We start from the raw sequence: 24401 nt of genomic DNA on the forward strand, positions 1-24401 counted from the left end.
CTCCATGTATAGTAACCCTTGTAATCACAACCACAATCCAAACAGATTAACGTAAAGTGAAAGTCTCCAGTTATTTGGAATTTAATGTATTTCTACTGGTGGTCAGTAGACTACTCTCACAGGGACACAAGGAAAGAGTCATGTGCCCCTGCACAACAAAGCAACCACCATCCAACTCCCCAACATTGGGGTTACACTTTACGTGTAAAATGTAGACTTCTATTGATGGAGTAACCAACACCTGTGGCTCACCATCAGTGGTCTTGTAGACATAACCAGGGAAAAGAAACTAGGAAAGCTAGAAAAGTCAAAAAAGTGTAGGGTATTGGTAGAACTGTTGCCACAGTGAAGGGCTATTTTGTACTTACTGCTGTGGCGAGCCATCATTAATTGGAAAATTGGACGAAATAAATGCCTACATCTCAGCCAAGATGAAAGGGGTACAACCAAGGAAACAATGTCTCGGGTATAGCAGAGTCACTCATAAAATGATTAAAGCAGGTTCAATGCTGGCAGAAATGAATAAACATTCGCATAGCCAATGGGTCTTGCCTCTGGGACCTTATAATTATTTAGCCATGCAGTATATTGTCCTGGGTGCTACAACATCTAGTGTTACTTCACATGCCACTGGTGAACGACCACACACACCCAAAGATGGGCTTCCGTGCTAGGCTCAAACTAAAAACGGAAATGTGTTTAAGGATTGTTTTTGTGCAGGAAGGTGTCCCCTCCTGCACACAAACAATCCTGCTCGTAATGCAGGCACCCTTGAACCACGGTGCCTGCATTGGTGTAAGGCAACACACAGTGTGCCAGCACAAGGAGGCAGCAAAAATGCACCATATCTTTACAAATATGATGAATTTCTAATGTCTCATTTTCATACAATGCAGCACAGCAACTTGTGCTGCTTTGCATGAAATGTTTGTAAATCTGCCCCTTGCCGTTTATCCATTGATAAAAAACATATGCCAAAAAATATTATTGTTGGAAATCCTAAACAACACTAAAAATATAGATACAGCATGCTGAAGCGCTTGAACAGCTTTGAGAAATTTTAAAAATAAAATTGAAATGCAGTAAATAAAATGTATGTGTAAATCACAGTTTTGTATATCATTGTTTTGTATTGTGTTGTGACATTTAGACAGTGCTTCATTCCAGTGTCCAGGTCATCAAGCGCCCATTGGGAGTTCTTACTTTGATTGACGTATGATAGACAGGTGACTATAGGCAGGTTGCATTCTTCAACCATGAGCTACCACAGTGATACATGATTCATTTAGTTTTTGCAGCTTGATTACACTGTGAGACCCTGGGCAGATCAATTCTTCTCCCTTAGCCTCAACTTGTTCAGCTGTGCTTATAAATCAGCTAAATGCAAGCATGACAGTGCTATAGGAGAAACTGTTCCTCTACATAATAATATTGTGAGCGAATATTGAGATCCTGCATCCCCCAACAGAAGTACTGTTCTGTGTGATGTCGTGGTGGGCAGGTGGGCAGTGGCTGTGTGTGTTAGAGTGGGGGTTTATAAGAACCTATTGATCTTCTTGAGGGTGAGCAACATGTGGGCACTTGCAAGCAACAATGTGGCGAGGAACAGGAGGTAGAGACAAACTGCAACAACATTAATTCTTATGGAGAGCTGCAACAAAAAGAAATAATATGGTTACATTATGATTTACACTACCCCACAGTGAGGCTTGGTGCCCCTGTGCTTTCATTCGACAAGCTAGGAGCCACGCGTTGGTCTTTCGTTTGCAGTCACTGAACCAATGATTTGCATCAGAATAGCTCATGACACTACTCTTCTAAGAACTCAAAACTCAGATGAGGGCCACTCGTCAAATCCGATGGGGGTCCCAGATTTCTACAGCACTGTTGTAAAGAAATAAACTACTTTTGCAACCACTTTAGGGCAAATACTGCTCCTGCCTCCCTCTCCACACACCAACACCACAAAAACACAAGGCTAAGAATACATTCTCAGTACGGGATAGGACGCTAGTGTACATCCCGCACTCCCAGCAGGACCCTGAGAACACAAAGCAGATGGGAACAATGTTTCAAGCAGCGTGAGCTACAGGATGGAGAGTCAACATCCTGTACAATACAGGTCCCAGAGACAAGTCACCAAATACTAGCAAACACCAGAAAAAACACAAAGACGGAGAAGCAATATCGTGGCCCTTGCTGAGCAAGAACTCCGGGGCACTGTCTCGGGAAGGAGCAAAGCGAGAAAGTGTACGCCTACTGTAGAATGGGTATGGATTTACAGGAGTCCAAAATAAACTTGCCATTTTGTTGCAGGAATGGATCGAAAAGAAGGAAGTGGTCACTGCACATGTGCAATTTATTACAAGTGCCGCAAAGGTCAACCATAAAGATGGATGGCAGAAAAAGGAAGCATTTATAAAAATACAACTTTGGGCAGCAGCCAAATTTGAGCTGGATAGCATCCAGTTTACCAAACTAGACTGTTAATTTATAGGCCATCTTTGATTGATCTGTGAGCTGCCATACTGGAATGGGTAGTTAGCAGACACATCACAAATAATAGTATTAAGCAGATGATTCACAGGAAATCTATTGCACAATGAGAATATCTTTCCTAACTGCTGAAAGATCAATGCCAGGCATCCGTGGTGCCATGTTGCTTGTACTGTGCCGTCCACTTCCTGCCCTCAATGGCCAGCACTGACTTGTTGGTGGTGAGGGCATGAAGAAACCGACTTGAGAGCGGGGGAGCGAGATGAAACTGAGTGCGGGAGGAGAGCGATAAGAAGCAGCGAGGGGCAGGTGGGGGAGCAAGATGAAGTAAGGCGAGATAAAGCTAGGGATTTCAAAAGCTGCATACAGAATGCTGCTAATGAGCTAGCCGGCAACATTTACCCACAAATTGACATGAATGAGCAGGGTGCGGTAAGGGAGGAGAATAAACTGCCACTGACTGGTTGGGGGATGAGGCAAGAAACAGACATGAATGAGGGAGAGAGCTAGTCAAAACACGAACACTTGTGTGAAATGTTCTTTCAGATTTTGAAAAAAGTCCCTGAGCCAGTAACTATAATGGGAGAAGTGGAATGCTACATGTTTATGGGAGGGAACAAACAATGAAAAAGGAGGAACAAATAGGCAAAATAACCACTTAGAAGCAGGGAGTTTTAAAGGGCACTGAAATGAACAAATGAAAAGCAGTGGATGGGCAGTAAGGCCACAGAGTGAATACAGCTTGGCTCGAAGAGACAGTGCATGCGCTGCCAACGCTCAACCTAAAAACAGCTATTTAATGTATCATATAAGCAAATTATCTATCTTATTTTCCCTTCATTACTGTGATCTTGTATAATAGAGATAATGCTTCTTCTTAAATGAAGCGGCCGGATTAAAAATTCCCTCCCATCCAACTACAAGGATTTGCCCTTTGCAAAGAATTGAAGCGCAGGGGCGAGTGGCATTATCTGGACCCTAGATGTGACTGTGACTAACAGGACCCACGGGCAGCGACAGAAGGGCAGGCAGCCGAAAGGCATGTGAAACACCTGGCTAATGGCCCCCATTTTTCAAAGCACCCATTCAGGGCTGCTGGGGTGGGAGTCATCATGTGGACAAAAAGGGGCTCTGCTAGGGGGGCCCCCTTCAATGTTGTGCGATCGTCAATGTTGCCATGATTGTCGTTGCAATCGTTGAGTGCACTGCCTTCAAAATCTGCAATCCCGCACCAGACCCCCTCAGTTGCCATGATCACCTTATCTGCTGCACACCACGGACTGCAGAGCAGCAGCAAAAGAAGGCTTCGAGCAGGAGCAATGGTAGCAAACCCAGTCACAGAGCGGGCATAGAGACCTGCCAAAAAACAGCCCACTTCAAGGACAGCGGGCAGTGTGGTCAGCTGCAAATACCTTCTGAACTTAGTTGCTGGAAGAACGGGGACACTAGGATCAGGGGCTAAGTGCGGAAAGACTACACTCAGCCAGGGGGAGTTGAACCTGCTGATCGAGCTGGTAAAAGAGATAGCGGTGCAATTTCGGGAGCAGCTCGTTGCTGGAGCAGGTCTTGAGCCCCAACCACGGAGGCAGTAGCAACTGGGAACATGTCGATGTTAGGAGGCCCCGCAAAGGCGGTACAAGGAGCAGCAACATCCGCAACAGCTCTGAGGACAGGCCCCCTTCCAAGGACCTGTGGCAAAATGGGTAAGGTGGTCCAGACACGTGGTCAGCTGGAGCTCGAGCAGCATGTTGAGCTCCAAGGACATACAAGGCAGGACCGCTAGAAACGAAGGAGAACTAGGTGGGGCCAAAGAAGTACCAGCAGCAGTGACGCTTCTTCAGGAAGGTGCACACCTGCAAAGGGTAATGTAGCCACGACGGGCACGGCGGCCCCATGCAGAAGGAGGCACACTATCATCTGCCCACCCACCGACTATAAAGTGCCGACGAGGTGCTTGGCAACACAGGCACCATTGAGGCACTTGGAGCTGCAATGGCGATGCACATCAGGTGAGTGGCATCAGGTGAGTGCGAGCCACAGCCAAAGAAGGGTGAGATTTACACAGCTTGTGGCATGATGGAGTTTGGGTAAGCCAATGCAGAAACAATAGGACATAATAGGTCAGCAGTGCACAGGTAAACTCTACTTTGCACCCCCCTACTTTTATTTGAATGCAGAACTAAGCCTGTAAACGGTTACATAGAGGCGGTGTAACAGGCCACTGTCCAGTGGGCATGAGGTTGATGAAAGCAGCGAGACCATGCCAGTCTTCACAGGCGCACAATGCCTCCCGCCTATGTCCAACGCATAGTGACCGTGGCACGGCACTGGGGCCCCAGGGGAGACCCCCACTGTTTGGGCCGGAGTCTTACTACTGGCCCAAACAAAGGCCAGAATGTGAGCATCCACAGTGGGGCATATCTGAAAGCAACTGATGCACATCCGCAGGCTCAGTGGGGGGTCCAGCACGCAGGGCGAGGTGGTTAACACGGGGCGTGTGCAGCTGGGTCAAGGCGCACGCAACAAGGGCATCCATGCAGTAGCAGACCTGACAGCTGCGTGGGGGTGCAATAGTTCCCAAGGCACCATTAATGGCAAGCTTTCTAGTAATTTCATTAGACGGTCACCATGGGAAAGGCTTAGCGAGCTTTCTTCCACTGGCTGTGAATGAGAGGATTTGGCAAAGAGTTCATAGACATTTTTTCATTGCACAAAGCCAACAATATAAGTTTAGACCTAGTCACGCACTAACCCAGGGAACATATGCCTGTGGCTGCATGACCTGGACTTGAGGGAAAGACATAAACTACTAAACCTTCGGTGGTCATAGACCAACCAGGAAGGAAACGGCAAAGTCACTTGGCTCAATTCCCTCGCTTCTCCTGAACACTGCCCCATATGACTGATGCATAGTGACATGCGGAACAGACCACAGGGTGGCTCCCCACTGCTCATGCACCTCAAGGGTACGTATCTCAGCAAGTTCCAGTTGAAGGGTATTCTATGTATGGCGTTAGCACGGACTGGTCTCATGCCCGGGTCTTTTCGGTCACATTCTTTTCGCATCGGCGCAGCCACGACCACTGCTGCCTGCGGCCTCAGGGAAGAGGGGATCATGCAGCTGGGCAGGTGAAAATAGTGCTCCTTTAAGGTTTACATCAGACCAGACGATAACTAATGCTGGGCTAAATTTGGTTGCTAAAGAGACCAAATGCAGAAGATGAACGGTTTGGATAGTGGGCCACTCCTTCATTACAAGGGCCCAGCAATGGGCTAGTGCACAGAGACTTTACAGAGGTACATGGCTGAGCAACACCATGGTGATTTGGACTGGCAAGCCAGGCATGAGGTGGTCTCACTTCTGCCTAGTGTGCATGAAGTGCTGTGGACACTGGTAAAATCAGCCGTCATTGTGGTGCACCTTGGTGGCAATGACATTACCGAGCTAGGGTGCAAGGAACCATTGGAAGCCATGGAGGCCGGCCTGATAACCATCTCCCGACTGCTCCGTGCCAAAGGGCGGAGTGTGCGGAGTACTACTACGCGAAATTCCGCAGAGTTAACAAAAAACTCTGTGAAATTCCGTGCAGTTCCGCGTGCAGCGGAATCCGGCCTAGCCTATACATTTTTAAATCTGTATGCCTATCCTGACTGTGTTGTTGTAATTTATTTACAACAACACTGTCAGGATAGGAATACAGATTCAAAGAAGCATCGTATTCAAAATCATAACCCAGCCCCACACCCCCTCTGTGCCCGCCCACTGAAATTCACTCACAGAGCCCCCCCACCGCAGCGCAGACATCAGCAACTGCCTTTTAGTGACACTGCAGGGCAGTCACAGACTAGTCAACACGTACTCCGCGCTGTCCCTCCATCATCCCCAGTGCTTTCTTACCTCCTACAGGGTTATGCTGCAGACGTAGGCCTGAGAGCAGCCCTCTCCCTGAAGAACCGGGCTATTTAAGCCTGGCGGCACAGGGTACACCTGAAATCTTCTGAGTTCGCCTTCCAAATTACAAAGACAGAGACACGGAACACTCTGTCTGGCATAGGAACTTCAATTTATTAGCTGCAGCTAGGTACAGTTGTCCTAGAAGTACATCAGTGGTAGGTTCTCAGGAGACTGCCACTTCAATCCGTGGCTCACAGTCTTTTGTAGCGCTTGAATCCCCTAAAGCAACAACCCCCACAATGTGCAGTAAAAATACAAAACATCCACAAGAAAACATTCTTTGTACAAGATACAGGATAATGGGTAATAGAAATTCCTTCCCTAAGGTCGTGTTCTCTACCCGACCCTATAGGTCAGGTGGCATAGCCATTCCTTGGTTAAATTAATTTGCGACAGGACGTGTTTGCGTGTTGAAGATGGTGATTCGTAAAACAACTGGAGAGGCCGAGAACGGTCACCAAGGGTCAATAGATGGTTATCTGGGATATTAGTTGCTTCAAGCCGGGTCTCAGAATGAACTTAGCTCAGGGAAACAGGAAAGGTCGTGTAATATGTGCAACAGTATAGAACGTGAAAGAAACGCTATGAAGGTACAAGGGACCTGAGTGAGGGCAACAGCATAATGGTGTTACAAGGAAAGATGGGGCCGTATTTGAATTTCCTCACACCCTCCTTTTGCCATTACTCAGGCAAAGAAGCCAGAGGCTGTTGTTAATCTGAATCGACTTCAATAGCCATGAAATCTACATGCTGTTGTTGCAGCATTACTTTTGTGTCCGCTGCTTTCTGTGCCACCGGATTTGGAACACACAGGGTGGCGTAGAGCCCGCATATAGCTGAACCACATTGTAGGCAAAGGCAACATGAGAAGAGAATAGCCAAAGTCGCTCCGACAAAGGTAAGAATCTTCCATCCCCATGTAGACAGTAGTCCCCCAAACCATCCCATCAGAGACCAATTCCCTTCATCCTGGTGAACGGACTCAGCGATCTTATGTAGCTTAGAGATGGCTTGGTATACTGTAGGGGCGTTGTCTGGAATAAAAATGCAGCAGCTAGATCCGATCAATCTGCATACGCCCCCAAGGTCAGCAAGGATGATATCTAATACCATCCTGTTCTGAAGCGTGACAAGGCGGTCAGCAGCGAGTTCTCCAGGGGTGTTACTCAAAGTTCCAGCTGTTTCATTGACGGTGGCTTCTACAACTCGAATTAGTTGTCTTATGTCTCTACTATTGGCTATTGAGCCCCAGAATGGAAGGAGTCCTTTCAAGACATCCCCGACTTCTTGTCCTGATGTATCCTGGCCAGACGCCACCCCTCTTTTCTGTAAATGATGCTTGGCATCTGCTATATATGTAGGGGGCAACAACCAAGTGATATAACAAGTGCCTCTCCAATTGCCAGGTAGAGAAGTGTAAGGCTTATTTCCACACACGAAGTATGTATTACGTGAGGGAACCATGCGAGGCCAATCTGTCCCATTCAATGTCACAATATGTTGGCAATTGCTTGTACCTTTATATTTTAACCCTCCTTTCCTAATACAGAATGGTGCTTGTCCAGGTACCACTAGAAAAGTTTGTCCTTTTCGAGAGGTTCTGTTAGAGGGCAGAAAATACAAATCCGTAGATTTGGTTTGGCGAACAGCATATTCTGACTTCTCACTATCCATCCCATATATCCTTTTTCTGTCTCGCCAACATAAATGGTATAGATGTACTCCCAAGCTCCTTACTTCTCGAGTATACCCATCTCCAGAAAATACCCAACTGGCGCTCAATTCCCACCATGCACTACAAGAGCCATTAAATGAAAAAGGAAGGGTAATGTATGGCATTCCAGTATTCACCGAACTTGGCAAAAGACCACAAACCCAACAGTTCGTCGCATTAGTGGCCAATTGATGTTGGTGTAGCATGGAAACAAAGGTGTTGTTGCGGAATTCACTCCTTCTTGACTCAACATGAGGTGGTAGAGTGACATGTGTATGCATTTCAACCGTAACTTTGGGAGTAGGTTGTGTAAAAACTACGTGTAGTCCCCATCCTATACAAGACAATATAATACATATCAAAATCAATATTATTAAAACCACTATAAAACGATTATGCAATAATTTACAATGCTTTGTGCTCATTGTTTGTATTTTGTCCATTCCCTTGTTAACAGTCATTTCCAGCTCTAAATATTGCCCGTGACGGGAGGTTGCTTCACTCAGCTGTGATTGTCTGTAGTTCTTTATACTTTCCTACAAGTCCCACAGGCCTAGAGCCACATCTTGGGTCACAATTCTGAGACTTACGATCACGGCCCTGCAATCATGTGGAAATCGGGATAAAGACTAAGTCAATGAAGCACTATTGAGGTATTTTTGTTCAGTCTGGGCCTCAAATCGTACCTCCGGGAACCAGGTACAGTTTGCTCTTGGAAAAGGAGATGTGGTTTAGTAGTGTCCAATTTCACTGCCGGTGGTATAGCTGTCTGGAGGACCTCGTCGTCGTCTTGTCCTGCTCCGGCAAAGTCTAGGCGTGCATCGCCGAATAGTCCAAATCTTGGTATTCTTCCGGTTTCAGAGTCGCTAATTCGTTTATGAACCCATTGATCATAAGGCAATGGTAGGGGCACTTTTTTGCTATGTACCCAGTTCTTTTTTCCGACCACCTTTACTGCAGCACGCGTCGTCAGTAGTACCTGACGAGGTTCTCTCCAGCGAGGTTCCAAGTTCTTTGACCTCTGGAAGTTTTTGACGCAGACCCAGTCTCCCGGCCGTATGGTGTGACCAGGATACGTTGAAGCCTGGGGCAAAGTATCTTGTACCTGTTGGTGAAGGACACGTAACTTAGTGGTTAGATCATGTAAATAGTCAATCAACAATGGATGCTCTATCTCTGAGTATTTCTTCGGCCTTGGTACTCCCCAAACATTTGCAGGGCGTCCAAAGACAACCTCATAAGGACTAAGCCCCATACGGGAATGGGTGGTTGTTCTGGTGGATAAGAGAGCCAAGGGCAAGGCATCAGGCCAGGCAAGACCCGTGCTGGCTTGTATTTTCGCCAGCTTAAGCTTAAGGGTGCCATTATAGCATTCCACCAAACCTGCTGACTGAGGATGGTTTGCTGCGTGGAATTTTTGCTGAATGCCAAGGCCTGTACATACTTTCTGCATGATCTGACCCACGAACTCACTTCCGTTGTCACTCCAAATAATTCTCGGTAACCCAAATCTTGGCAGAAACTCATTCAAAAGGACTTTTGCCGTGGATAGAGCAGTATTATCTTTCAGGGGATAGGCCTCTACCCTTCGGGAGAAGGCACATACCACAACCAAAACGTACTTCAGATTGTTACATCGTTCCATGTGGATGTAATCTATTTGTAAAACCTCAAAAGGGTAAGTTGGGGAGCAAAGTGTCCTGCTGGTGTTGGTGTTCCCTTCCCCGGGTTATGCATCAAGCATACAATACAATGCTTAACCAGATTGTCTGCACATTTAGGGATCCCCACATTCTTCCATACCGGAGCCAGAAGCTTGCATATACCTTTAGCGCTAATATGGACTGGACCATGTGCCATGGTAACTACTGGGAGTACATAAGCATCTGGTAACAACCAGCGTTGATGTTCTGACAGTCTGTCCAGCACCCTGTCACATCCAATCTTCCTATACTTTCTTTCCACGTACTCAATTCTTTCTCTGTGGCCTCTGCCTGGATCGTTTTCACACTGTCCACAGTATTCTCACACATCCCTCCTTGTGCAACCCATCTAGCAGAGCCCGCAACATACATGCGGCTTGTAGTGTCTCTAGCTGTCTCTTTCGCTATGTGGTCTGTGAAAGCATTTCCTTGACCTACATAATCAGTGATCTTCTTATGTGCACTACACTTCACAATCGCTATCTGAGTGGGCAATGTGAGTGATTCAAGGAGGTCATTTACCAATTGGCCATGCTGTATCTTAGTGCCATGGGATGTGAGAAACCCTCTTTCCTTCCACAGGCGGCCAAAACTATGGGCCACTCCAAACGCATACTGACTATCAGTATACACATTCACCCTTTTTCCTTCAGCCAACACACAAGCTCTAGTCAGTGCTATCAATTCAGCTGCCTGGGCTGAGTTATGTATAATACGCGCTGTTTCTACAACAGTGTATAAGGTAGTGACTGCAAAGGCTGAGGTCGTTTCACCATTGGGAAGCTTAAAACAAGAACCGTCCACCCATAAGGTCCCATCCGGGTCCGGGTCCGGGAGTGGAGTATCCTTTAAATCAACTCTGCCTTTTGTCTCTTCCTCCGTGCGGAGGAAGCAGTCGTGTTGCTCCTGAGTGTCATTTTCTACTGGAATTGGCAGCAATGTTGCCGGGTTCAAGGTATTACATCGTTTAATGTGTATGTGGCTAGCCAAGAGGGTCAATTCGTACCCCGAAAGGCGGGCGCTCGTGAGGTGTTGAGTCTTCGTTCTGTTTAGGAGGGTGTCTACTGCATGCGGTACCATGACCATAAGGGTATTATCTAATACCAATCCAGCGGACTGGTGAATGGAAACTGCCGCTGCTGCTGTAGCCCTCAAACAGCTAGGTAATGCCTTGGCCACTGGATCTAACGTGGCCAAAAAATAGGCACAGGGGCGTTGCTTGTCCCCAAATCGTTGCGTTAAAACTGATAACGCGCAACCTTCTTTCTCATGAACATAGAGTGTGAAAGGCTTACTGTAATCAGGAGTACCTAACACAGGGGCAGAGCACAAGGCAGTGCGTAAATCAGTGAAACTTTTCTGACATTCCGCAGTCCATGGAAGCGGGTGTGGTGTCTCTTTAAGAGTGAGTGCCAACAAGGGTTTTGCCAGGAGGGAAAAATTGGGGATCCATTGTCTACAATAAGAGGTAATACCTAAGAAGGCACGCACCTCTTTTTGCGTACATGGAATAGGCATTTGGGCAATTGCTTGGATACGTTCTGGGGTCAATCGCCGTCCCTCCTTTGACAAGAGATGACCTAGGTAGGTAACCTCTTGGCAGCAATATTGCAATTTTCATGGTGAAACCTTGTGGTTGTGGTCAGATAAGTGGCGTACCAGTGAAATGGTAGCCTTTTTACAAGTGTCTTCAGAATCTGCTGCAACCAACAGGTCATCCACATATTGAATGAGAGTGGCCCCTTGTAGTAAACACAAAGTATCGAGCTGTGATTTCAATGCTTGACTGTAAATGGAGGGGCTCTCGCAATAGCCTTGAGGAGCTCGCTTGAACCCGAAGCTTCGGCCTGCTAAGGAGAAGCCAAAAATATCCCTACTTTCCTCAGCAATGGGAATGCTGAAGAAAGCATTTTTGCGGTCAATGACGGAAAACCAGGAAGCTGAGGCTGGTATCATTGTCAGCAGGGCATTAATATCCGGGACAACAGGGAATTGAGGTATCACAATCTTGTTGTCCTCTCTGAGATCAATCACAAAACGATAGACAGGTGGCTGAGAAGGGTTGGTTCGTTTAAAAACAGTCAGAACAGGGCTATTGCATACATTTCCCCTAGTCTCTTCGACCACATCGTTTTGTATCAAATCATGAACTATAGTCAAAAGAGCTTTTTCGCCGTCACTGGAAATTTTATACTGTGGAATGCGAGGAACTTTAGTATTAGGCTTGAGCGTTACAATGGTAGGGAGGAATCCGCAGGAGGCCCACCTCATTGGGGCCAGTGGCCCAGAGGGTGGCTGGAAGAGATTGTAATTCAGGGGGAAGCTGATCTTTAGACAAGTACATCGGTGAGGTCAATTTCTTACCTAAGGTAAGACGTACACCAGAAGGGGAACAGTGTAATGTTGCATACAGTCTCTTCAATAAATCCAAGCCCAACACATTTTCACCACAACCAGTTGTTAAAAGGAGCGGGGCCTCCAATTTGTAAGGACCTATTGAAATGGGCAAAGGGCATGAAACGGGGTTCTGAACTGGGGCGCCAGAAAAACCTACAGAAACATCTGTACAGCCAGACAAAGGTGCCCCAAGGAGTTTAGAGTGAATGATAGAGCTCTTTGTTGCACCAGTGTCTAATAGGAATGGCTCTGTAACACCTAGTGCTTCCACATCAACATAAGGCCCACTTTGGTCCACTGGAACTGATACTACTCCCGTACTTTGTCCATGGCTGTCCTAGCTAGATTGGGAATTCTGGCTCTCATCCTCAGTATAGTAATCACTGTTGTAATAGTTGGTAGACTGAACATTTTGCTGATCAAAATAATTTGTGGAGTTTCCAGGGGGCATGGAACGTTGGTTATTAGGCGGCATACCTCGTCCTCTACCTCTTGGTGCTGACTGATAACCACCCTGGCCTCGTGACGCGGGAATACCGCTCGTGCGCTGTAACAAAACCGGGCAATTATACTTTAAATGGCCTTCTTCTTTACAGTAAGCGCATTGATTTTGGCCCAGTGGGGGTCGGGGAACGAAAGGCCCAGACCTCTGCGACTGTCTCTGGAATGGTGGAGACGGCTGATATTCACGTTGGGCAGGGCGAGGAGGATAAGCCTGTTGCAAAAGAACTTTTGTTTTCAACTCTTTGGTCTTTTTATCAAGTTTCTCTCTCTCCTCTTTATCCCTATTTTCATAATACTGGGCGGTAGCCAATATCTGGGCCGAAGACGAGACCGCCCACGCGCTTTTGGAATTCTTCAACTTATTAGATATTTCCGGAACCAAATTTGACACAAATTTGTCTACAAACAATCGTTGGCCACCTTCCGTGCTCATATCCTGACCACTATGATCGATGAACGTCTCCTCGAAACGAGTGAAGAAATCAGAGACGTTTTCATCCGCTTTCTGCTTACAAGCTGCTAACTTATCCCAATTAACTCGCAGAGGGGGCATCATAGTTTTCAGTAAGGTAATGATCCTAGCTGGGAGTTCTGTAATTAGAGCCTCAGGTTTGGCACCACCCACTTGGAGTCTGTCCACAGCGAGTATGGCAGCCCAATCACCCCCCAGTTCCCCCACATGGTCCTCCTTCCGAATCCTAGCCCATAACGGTTGTGGGACCACATTACCTATTAGCATGTCTATATCGGCCAAATTCATAATACATGCATCGACAGTTTGGGACAACTCTTTGTAGTACCCAGCAGGATTTTTACGGGAGTCCAGTAACGACTGTTTAAGGGCCAATACCTCAGATCGTTTCCACGGAACGTATACCCACACGCGTTGAAAGTGAGCAGGTATAATAGGATTAGCACCCTGAGCTGCAACCTCCTCTCTCCACACTGGGGGAACCTCTCGCATGGGATAGTGTTTTAATTTTCGCCTGACGGAGGAATCGCGTTTTGGCAAGGACCGGCAGGCAAGCATCATTCTAAAAGTGACAAGCGTTCCTACCGCGTCCTTCACTTCTGCGCCCACAATCAGCCCTTTATCAAACTCGGCCTGTACATCGAGCAGGCCCTGAGGGGCTCGTCCCAATCCATATCCTCCCACTCTTGACTTCAAATTTTACACATAGTATCAAAAACATATCTCTGCGTTGGTGCCTCCCACTGCTGAAAGGTGACCATAATATCTTGCACACTATACTGGGGGCCATTCGTGATCCACTTTTGGGCTTGAAGATCTAGCACTTCCTGTTCCTCCGGACCTGGTAGCTGACTACGAGTTTGTCTACGAGGAGGAACAGGGGTCATTTGAAATGTCCCAAAGAGAGGGGACAAAAGGCCAGAAATGGTATCGATCATTCGCCTCCGAGCGGAGGGAGAATTCGTCATTAGGACAGGAGACCGAATATTAGGCGGGGCAGAAGAGGAAGTAACATTTACGGAGGGAGCCGAAGGTAAGGGAGAGCTCGGCAATGCCGGAGAAAGCTGTGGTGGGGGTGCAGGAACCGGTTGGGGAGCGACAGGTGGGACAACAGGCGGAACAGGCGGGGCAGGTGCTAACAATAAAGGTGAATTCGCTCCGGGGGCAGGCGGTAATCCAAAAGGTACATTAGCTCCCTGCGCATAGGGCGAGGGTAATCTCAACAGATGGGACATTAAGGGATCCTTCTCAGGGTCCACATTTTTCTCCGCAGGGGAAGTTGGTATTACTGGATAACATTTATCTACCGCCATACGATGTTGCCTATCTGAGACCTCAATCGCATGATCGGTTTCATTATTTTTAAACTGTTGCGCAGCTTGCAAAATAGACATATCCCTCCTATCCCTTTTAGCTTGTTTTATTTTTTTCTGTTTGGTCTCCTTACGCCATAGGCGAAAAGAGTCAAACATAGCCGGCCGGGCTTTTCGTTTAAACAAAGTGTTCTCCAAATTATCTAAAATATTGAGCTCAAAACTGCCGTTCTGTGGCCATCGTAAAACACCATCTTTTCTAGTATAGCGAACCCATGCCTCATTAAAAGCTATGGGGCCAATACCATGTTTAGAATATACTTCATAAGTGGGAGTTCCGGCCGGAGGAATTGGACAAGAGTCCTCCAGTCGGGAAGCCCTATCGCGATTATAACAAAACCATTTTCCAAACTTACTGAAACTAGGCATCGCTACCACAATAGTTTCTTTACAAACTTCAAGGGGTTAATTAGTCACTTTATAGTACAAAAAAACTGCACTCACCCCTCGGTTTCGGCTTTTGCAAAAGTCGAACAAAGACAAAACAAAGACAAAGGAGTGGCCACTATACTTAACTTAACCAGATGTTTCCGTACGCCAACAGAGGTCCGTCTGATGTCTCGCGATACAAATTACCAAAGGGAGCCAAAGCGTGGCCGCAATCAGGGCGGCAGGTTTTTGCAGCCATTGGAAGGGAGAAGCCACACGGTAAAAAACCTTTGGTCCACTTACGACATGCAGGGGTCGATCACGTGGTGCGCGTCCTCCGGAATTTCCTTGCGGGGCTCCTCACGATCCTCGGGCTGGACCCACGACCTCTGAAGCGGCCTCACAGAGGGCACCAAATTCAAGAACCGGGCTATTTAGGCCTGGCGACGCAGGGTACGCCTGAAATCTTCTGAGTTCGCCTTCCAAATTACAGAGACAGAGACACGGAACACTCTGTCTGGCATAGGAACTTCAATTTATTAGCTGCAGCTAGCTACAGTTGTCCTAGAAGTACATCAGTGGTAGGTTCTCAGGAGACTGCCACTTCAATCCGTGGCTCACAGTCTTTTGTAGCGCTTGAATCCCCTAAAGCAACAACCCCCACAATGTGCAGTAAAAATACAAATCATCCACAAGAAAACATTCTTTGTACAAGATACAGGATAATGGGTAATAGAAATTCCTTCCCTAAGGTCATGCTCTCTACCCGACCCTATAGGTCAGGTGGCATAGCCATTCCTTGATTAAATTAATTTACGACAGGACGTGTTTGCGTGTTGAAGATGGTGATTCGTAAAACAACTGGAGAGGCCGAGAAGGGTCACCAAGGGTCAATAGATGGTTATCTGGGGAATTAGTTGCTTCGAGCCGGGTCTCAGAATGGACTTAGCTCAGGGAAACAGGAAAGGTCGTGTAATATGTGCAACAGTATAGAACGTGAAAGAAACGCTATGAAGGTACAAGTGGCCTGAGTGAGGGCAACAGCATGATGGTGTTACAAGGAAAGATGGGGCCGTATTTGAATTTCCTCATCCCTTACAGTCAATGCCCAGAGGCCATGCCATGCCACTGGCGCCCTTGCTCTTCCTATGGGGCAGCTGCCATATATCCTCCGCAGTCCACTCCACACAACAATATCAGTGATGCCTCTGGAATCCAGACTGGAATCGGCGGCGGCGCTCCACAGGCAGCGGGTCCTCCTCAGTCCACAGCCCTCCATCTGTGCTAGGCTCAGACCCCACTGGCAATGGCAAAATAAAATTGTAGCCGAGCCAGAGCTGTGTTAGACTAGCTTCCGGTCAGGCAGCCATCCATGGGGGGGGGAGGTGCGAACAAAATGGTGGGCGCGCATGCTCTCTACTGGCAGTGAGGCTGACCTGAAGGGCTCAGAGCGGACTAGCGGGAATCATGATTCATGTCAGAACGACTGGTGAGAGCGAGCGCTGCAATAAATTAAAAACAAGCATTGGCATAGCCAATAGGTCTCGCCTTTGGAACCTTATAAGTGTTTAGCCGTGCAACAGTTAATGTTGTTGCACCAAGGATATTGTGCTGCATTAAAAAATACTTATAAGGTCCCAAAGGCGAGACCTATTGGCTATGCCAATGCTTGTTCACCAAGTCAATGAATAGGGCGCAAGGACACAGTTCTTGTCATGCTCCAGAGCACCCACAGAATAAAAAGAGACCTCTGTGCACCTCCTTGGCGAACAGAAGGCTCCTTATTCTGTGCGTGTCATGAACTCTGGGCGTGACAGGAAAAGTTTCCTTGAGCACCATAGTACCCTATTCTAGTTCCATAAAAGCTCATGGGGCTTGCAACTTCCCCCAGCCACCAAGCGCACCCCAACCCAGCGCCTCCCCTCCTCGATTCAACAATATTTACAAAATCCTTTCTTTTTGGTTTCCTTCGCTCATGCAGTGTACCGACATGTGAGGCGTATTTTTATATAGGTTGATGCCGCTTATCTAGGTATGTTGGTGATGCCTAACACCCACATTGCTTTGATATTCCGGGAGGGGGTTTTGTTGCGCTCTCTTCATTCAAGACCGAAGATTCCAGAATTTTACCCAATAAGTGTAACTTCCGCAATGAGGTTGAAAGCTTACTTATGCCTTTGAAAACAGATGGCGTATCACCACCCCCCTACTCTCTTACACCCAAGCACACTCCTACGGTGTAGCGTCCGTTAATGCGCTTCGGCGCCTCCGTCAGGGGTATGAAGCGCTAAGGCAAGTACAAAACAATAAACACAGCGTGTAGATTTGAAATTCTGTGGTTGCATCCATGACAAAGCACCCAGCCAACTGTGACCAGTGATTAAGGATCACTTTAATCTGTGCTGGTCAAAGGTCAGGTTTCACCGAGATGGGCCTCTGATCTGCTGGCGTTAGTGCTATTGGCCTACACCAGCCTCCGAATCCAAGCTCTGTGCCCCGGAGATGGCATTGGGGATATCCGAGGATATGGGGCCCTCGAAGAACCAGGGTTAGGCACCAGCTCACACTGTGTGGGCTGAGGTGGCCTGCAACTCATGACCCACACACACACACACACGTGCACGCGGTATTGGGCCTGCGCCTACTGTGCTGCAGGGCACGGTGGGGCCTGGTGCATTCAGTGGCTCAACAATAACTGATTGAATAGGACATATTCAGGGCATTTTCCGCGTGCCAGGCCCCAGAATCTCTCTACACATAGACTGAGACTGTGATAACTACACAAGCTTGGCTCTAATTGGCTTCCAACGCTTCGCTCCAGGAAGTGTTGGCAGCCATCTTGGTGCAATGCTTTTTAGGACTCGCCTAGCGACGCAGCGCATGCGCTGTCACTACACAAACACCCATGCACTGCCCTAAACGCTAAAACAGTAGCACAGCACGACCCCCTACACTGCACGAAAACCGCTGCACTGCCCTAAACCCTAAAACACAACCCCAGCACGACCCCCTACAATGCCCGAACACCGCTGCACTGCCCTAAACCCTAAGACACTAACCCAGCAAGACACCCTATACTGCCCAAACACCGCTGCACTGCCCTAAACCCTAAAACACTACACCCAGCATGACTCCCTACACTGCCCGAACACCGCTGCACTGCCCTAAAACACTACCCCCAGCGCGACCCCCTACACTGCCCGAACACCGCTGCACTGCCCTAAACCCTAAAACACTACCCCCAGCACGACCCCCTACACTGCCCAAACACCGCTGCTCTGCCCTAAACCCTGAAACACTACCCTAAGCACGACCCCCTACACTGCCCGAACACAGCTGCTCTGCCCTAAACCCTGAAACACTACCCCCAGCACGACCCCCTACACTGCCCGAAAACCGCTGCTCTGCCCTAAACCCTGAAACACTACCCCCAGCATGACCCCTACACTGCCCGAACACCGCTCCTCTGCCCTAAACCCTGAAGCACTACCCCCAGCATGACCCACTACACTGCCTGAACACCGCTGCTCTGCCCTAAACCCTGAAACACCACCCCCAGCACGACCCCCTACACTGCCCGAACACAGCTGCACTGCCCTAAAACCCTACCCCCAGCACGACCCCCTACACTGCCCAAACACCACTGCACTGCCCTAAACCCTGAAACACTACCCCAGCACAACCCCCTACACTGCTCGAACACCGCTGCTCTGCCCTAAACCCTGAAACACTACCCCCAAGCACGACCCCCTACACTGCCTGAAAACCGCTGCTCTGCCCTAACCCTGAAACACTACCCCCAGCACGACCCCTACACTGCCCGAACACCGCTGATCTGCCCGAAACCCTGAAGCACTACCCCCAGTACGACCCACTACACTGCCCGAACACCGCTGCTCTGCCCTAAACCCTAAAACACCTCCCCCAGCACGACTCCCTACACTGCCCAAATACTGCTGCACTGCCCTAAAACACTACCCCCAGCACGACCCCCTACACTGCCCGAACACCGCTGCACTGCCCTAAACTCTAAAACACTACCCCCAGCACGACCCCCTACACTGCCCGAACACCGCTGCACTGCCCTAAACCCTAAAACACCACCCCCAGCACGACCCCCTACACTGCCCGAACACCGCTGCTCTGCCCTAAACCCTAAAACACCACCCCCAGCATGACCCCCTACACTGCCCGAACACCGCTACACTGCAAAAAAACCTGAAACCCCACCCCCAGCACGACCCCCTACACTGCCCGAACACCGCTGCACTGTCCTAAACCCTGAAACACCACGCCCAGCACAACCCCCTACACTGCCCGAACACCGCTGCATTGCCCTAAATCCTGAAACACCACCACCAGCACGACCGCCTACACTGCCCGAACACCACTGCCCTGCCCTAAACCCTGAAACACCACTCCCAGCACTACCCCCTACACTGACCGAACACCGCTGCACTGCCCTAAACCCTGGTACACCACCCCCAGCATGACCCCCTACACTGCCCGAACACCACTGCACTGCCCTAAACCCTGAAACACCACCCCAACATGACCCCCTACACTGCCCAAACACCGCTGCTCTGCCCTAAACCCTGAAACACTACCCCCAGAATGACCCCCTACACTGCCCGAACACCGCTGCTCTGCCCTAAACCCTGAAAGACTACCCCCAGTACGACCCCCTACACTGCCCGAAAACCGCTGCTCTGCCCTAAACCCTGAAACACTACCCCCAGCACGACCCACTACACTGCCCGAACACCGCTGCTCTGCCCTAAGCCCTGAAACACCACCCCCAGCACGACCCCCTACACTGCCCGAACACTGCTGCACTGCCCTAAACCCTGAAACACCACCCCCAGCATGACCCCCTACACTGCCAGAACACCACTGCACTACCCTAAACCCTGACCCACCACCCCCAGCACGACCCCATACACTGCCCAAACACCGCTGCACTGTCCTAAACAATGAACCACCACCCCCAGCACGACCCACTACACTGCCCGAACACCGCTGCTCTGCCCTAAACCCTAAAACACCTCCCCCAGCACGACTCCCTACACTGCCCAAATACTGCTGCACTGCCTTAAAACACTACCCCCAGCACGACCCCCTACACTGCCCGAACACCGCTGCACTGCCCTAAACTCTAAAACACTACCCCCAGCACGACCCCCTACACTGCCCGAACACCGCTGCACTGCCCTAAACCCTAAAACACCACCCCCAGCACGACCCCCTACACTGCCCGAACACCGCTGCTCTGCCCTAAACCCTAAAACACCACCCCCAGCATGACCCCCTACACTGCCCGAACACCGCTACACTGCAAAAAAACCTGAAACACCACCCCCAGCATGACCCCCTACACTGCCCGAACACCGCTGCACTGTCCTAAACCCTGAAACACCACGCCCAGCACAACCCCCTACACTGCCCATACACCGCTGCATTGCCCTAAATCCTGAAACACCACCACCAGCACAACCCCCTACACTGCCCGAACACCACTGCCCTGCCCTAAACCCTGAAACACCACTCCCAGCACTACCCCCTACACTGACCGAACACCGCTGCACTGCCCTAAACCCTGGTACACCACCCCCAGCATGACCCCCTACACTGCCCGAACACCGCTGCACTGCCCTAAACCCTGAAACACCACCCCAACACGACCCCCTACACTGCCCAAACACCGCTGCTCTGCCCTAAACCCTGAAACACTACCCCCAGAATGACCCCCTACATTGCCCGAACACCGCTGCTCTGCCCTAAACCCTGAAAGACTACCCCCAGTACGACCCCCTACACTGCCCGAAAACCGCTGCTCTGCCCTAAACCCTGAAACACTACCCCCAGCACGACCCACTACACTGCCCGAACACCGCTGCTCTGCCCTAAGCCCTGAAACACCACCCCCAGCACGACCCCCTACACTGCCCGAACACTGCTGCACTGCCCTAAACCCTGAAACACCACCCCCAGCATGACCCCCTACACTGCCAGAACACCACTGCACTACCCTAAACCCTGACCCACCACCCCCAGCACGACCCCATACACTGCCCAAACACCGCTGCACTTTCCTAAACAATGAATCACCACCCCCAGCACGACCCCATACACTGCCCAAACACCGCTGCACTGTCCTAAACCCTGAACCACCACTCCCAGCACGACCCCCTACACTGCCTGAACACCACTGCACTGCCCTAAACCCTGAACCACCACCCTCAGCAGGACCCCCTCACTGCCCGAACACCACAGCACTACCCAAGACCCTAAAACAGTACCCCAGCACGGCCCTCTACACTACCCAAAGACCACTGCACTACCCTAAACCCTAAAACACTACCCCCTGCAAGAACCCCTACACCACCCAAAGACAACTGCACTGCCCTAAACCCTAAAACACGACCCCCTACACTACACAAACACCGTTGCACTACCCTAAACCCTAAAACACTAACCCCAGCACGATCCCCTACACTAAACAAACACCACTGAAGTACCCTAAACCCTTAAACACTACCCCAACACTACACAAACACCACTGCACTACCCTAAACCCTAAAACACTACCCCCAGCATGACCCCCTACACTACCCAAACACCACTGCACTACCCTAAACCCTAAACCACTACCCCCAGCAGTACCCCCTACAATACCCAAACACCACTGCACTACCCTTAACCTTAAACCACTACCCCCAGCACGACTCCCTACACTACCCAAACACCACTGCACTAACCTAAACCCTAAAACACTACTCCCAACCCGACACCCTACACTACACACACACCACTGCACTACCTTAAACCCTAAATCTACCCTCAGCACGACCCCCTTCACTACCTGAACACCACTGCACAACCCTAAACCCTAAAACACTACCCCAGCATGACCCCCTACAATACACAAACACCACTGCACTGCCCTAAACCCTAAAACACTACCCCAACACGACCCCCTACACTATCCGAACACCACTGCACTGCCCTAAACCCCAAAACACTACCCCCAGCATGACCCCCTACACTGCCCGAACACCGCTGCACTGCCCTAAACCCTAAAACACCACCCCCAGCACGACCCTCTACACTGCCCGAACACCGCTGCTCTGCCCTAAACCCTAAAACACCACCCCCAGCATGACCCCCTACACTGCCCGAACACCGCTACACTGCAAAAACACCTGAAACACCACCCCCAGCACGACCCCCTTCACTGCCCAAACACCGCTGCACTGTTCTAAACCCTGAAACACCACGCCCAGCACGACCCCCTACACTGTCCGAACACCGCTGCATTGCCCTAAATCATGAAACACCACCACCAGCACGACCCCCTACACTGCCCGAACACCACTGCCCTGCCCTAAACCCTGAAACACCACTCCCAGCACTACCCCCTACACTGCCCGAACACCGCTGCACTGCCCTAAACCCTGAAACACCACCCCCAGTACGACCCCCTACACTGCCCGAATACCGCTGCACTGCCCTAAACCCTGAAACACCACCCCAACACGACCCCCTACACTGCCTGAACACCACTGCACTGCCCAAAACCCTGAAACTTCACCCCCAGCACTACCCCTACACTACCCAAACACCATTGCACTACCCTAAACCCTAAAACACTACCAGAGCACAACCACTACACTGCTCGAACACCACTGCACTACCCTAAACCCTAAAACACTACCCCAGCACGACCCCCTACACTACCTAAAGACAACTGCACTACCCTAAAACACTACCCCTGTATGACCCCTACACTACCCAAAGATCACTGCACTACCCGAAACCCTAAAACACTACACCCAGCACGACCCCCTACACTACGCAAAGACCACTGCACTACCCTAAACCCTAAAACACTTCCCCTGCACGACCACCTACACTACCCAAAGACCACTGCACTACCGTAAACCCTAAAACACTACACCCCACACAACCACGTACACCACCCAAAGACCACTGCACTACCCTAAACACTAAAACATGACCCCCAACACTACACAAACACCGCTGCACTACCCTTAACCCTAAAACACTACCCCCAGTACGACCCACTACACTACACAAACACCACTGCACAACCCTAAACCCTAAAACAATACCCCCTAGACTACACAAACACCACTGCACTACCCTAAACCCTAAAACACCACCCCCAGCAGTTCCCCCTACACTACCCAGACACCACTGCACTACCCTAAACCCTAAAACACTACCCCCAGCAGTACCTACTACACTACCCAAACACCACTGCACTACCCTAAACCCTAAAACACTACCCCCAGAAGTACCCCCTACTCTACCCAAACACCACTGCACTACCCTAAACCCTAAAACACTACCCCAGCACGATCCCCTACACTACCCCAACATCACTGCACTACCCTAAACCCTAAAACACTACTCCCTGCACGACCCCTTCACTACCCAAACACCACTGCACTACCCTAAACCATAAATCTACCCCCAGCACGACCCCCTACACTATCCAAAGACCACTGCACTACCCTAAAATACTACACCCCACACAACCCCCTACACTACCCAAAGACCACTGAACTACCCTAAACCGTAAAACACAACCCCCTAGACTACACAAACACCACTGCACTACCCTAAACCCTAAAACACTACCGCCAGCACAACCTCCTACACTACCCAAACACCACTGCACTACCCTAAACCCTAAAACACTACCCCAGCACGATCCCCTACACTACCCCAACATCACTGCACTACCCTAAACCCTAAAACACTACTCCCTGCATGACCCCCTTCACTACCCAAACACCACTGCACTACCCTAAACCATAAATCTACCCCCAGCACGACCCCCTACACTATCCAAAGACCACTGCACTACCCTAAAATACTACACCCCACACAACCCCCTACACTACCCAAAGACCACTGAACTACCCTAAACCGTAAAACACAACCCCCTAGACTACACAAACACCACTGCACTACCCTAAACCCTAAAACACTACCGCCAGCACAACCTCCTACACTACCCAAACACCACTGCACTACCCTAACCCCTAAAACACTACCCCCAACAGTACCCCCTACACTACCCAAACACCACTGCATTACCCTAAACCCTAAAACACTACCCCCAGCAGTACCCCCTACACTTCCCAAGCACCACAGCACTAACCTAAACCCTAAAACAACACCCCACCAAATACCCCCTACACTACCCACACACCACTGCACTGCCCTAAACCCTAAAACACTACTCACAGCACAACCCCCTACACTACCCAAACAGCACTGCACTACCCTAAATCTAACCCCTACACAACTTAACACCACTGCACTACCCTAAACCCACCCCCAGCACGACCCCTACACTGTCCGAATACCACTGCACTACCCTAAACCC

The sequence above is a fragment of the Triturus cristatus genome, chromosome 2_1 (assembly GCF_964204655.1).
Source record: "Triturus cristatus chromosome 2_1, aTriCri1.1, whole genome shotgun sequence".
Classification (NCBI taxonomy): domain Eukaryota; kingdom Metazoa; phylum Chordata; class Amphibia; order Caudata; family Salamandridae; genus Triturus; species Triturus cristatus.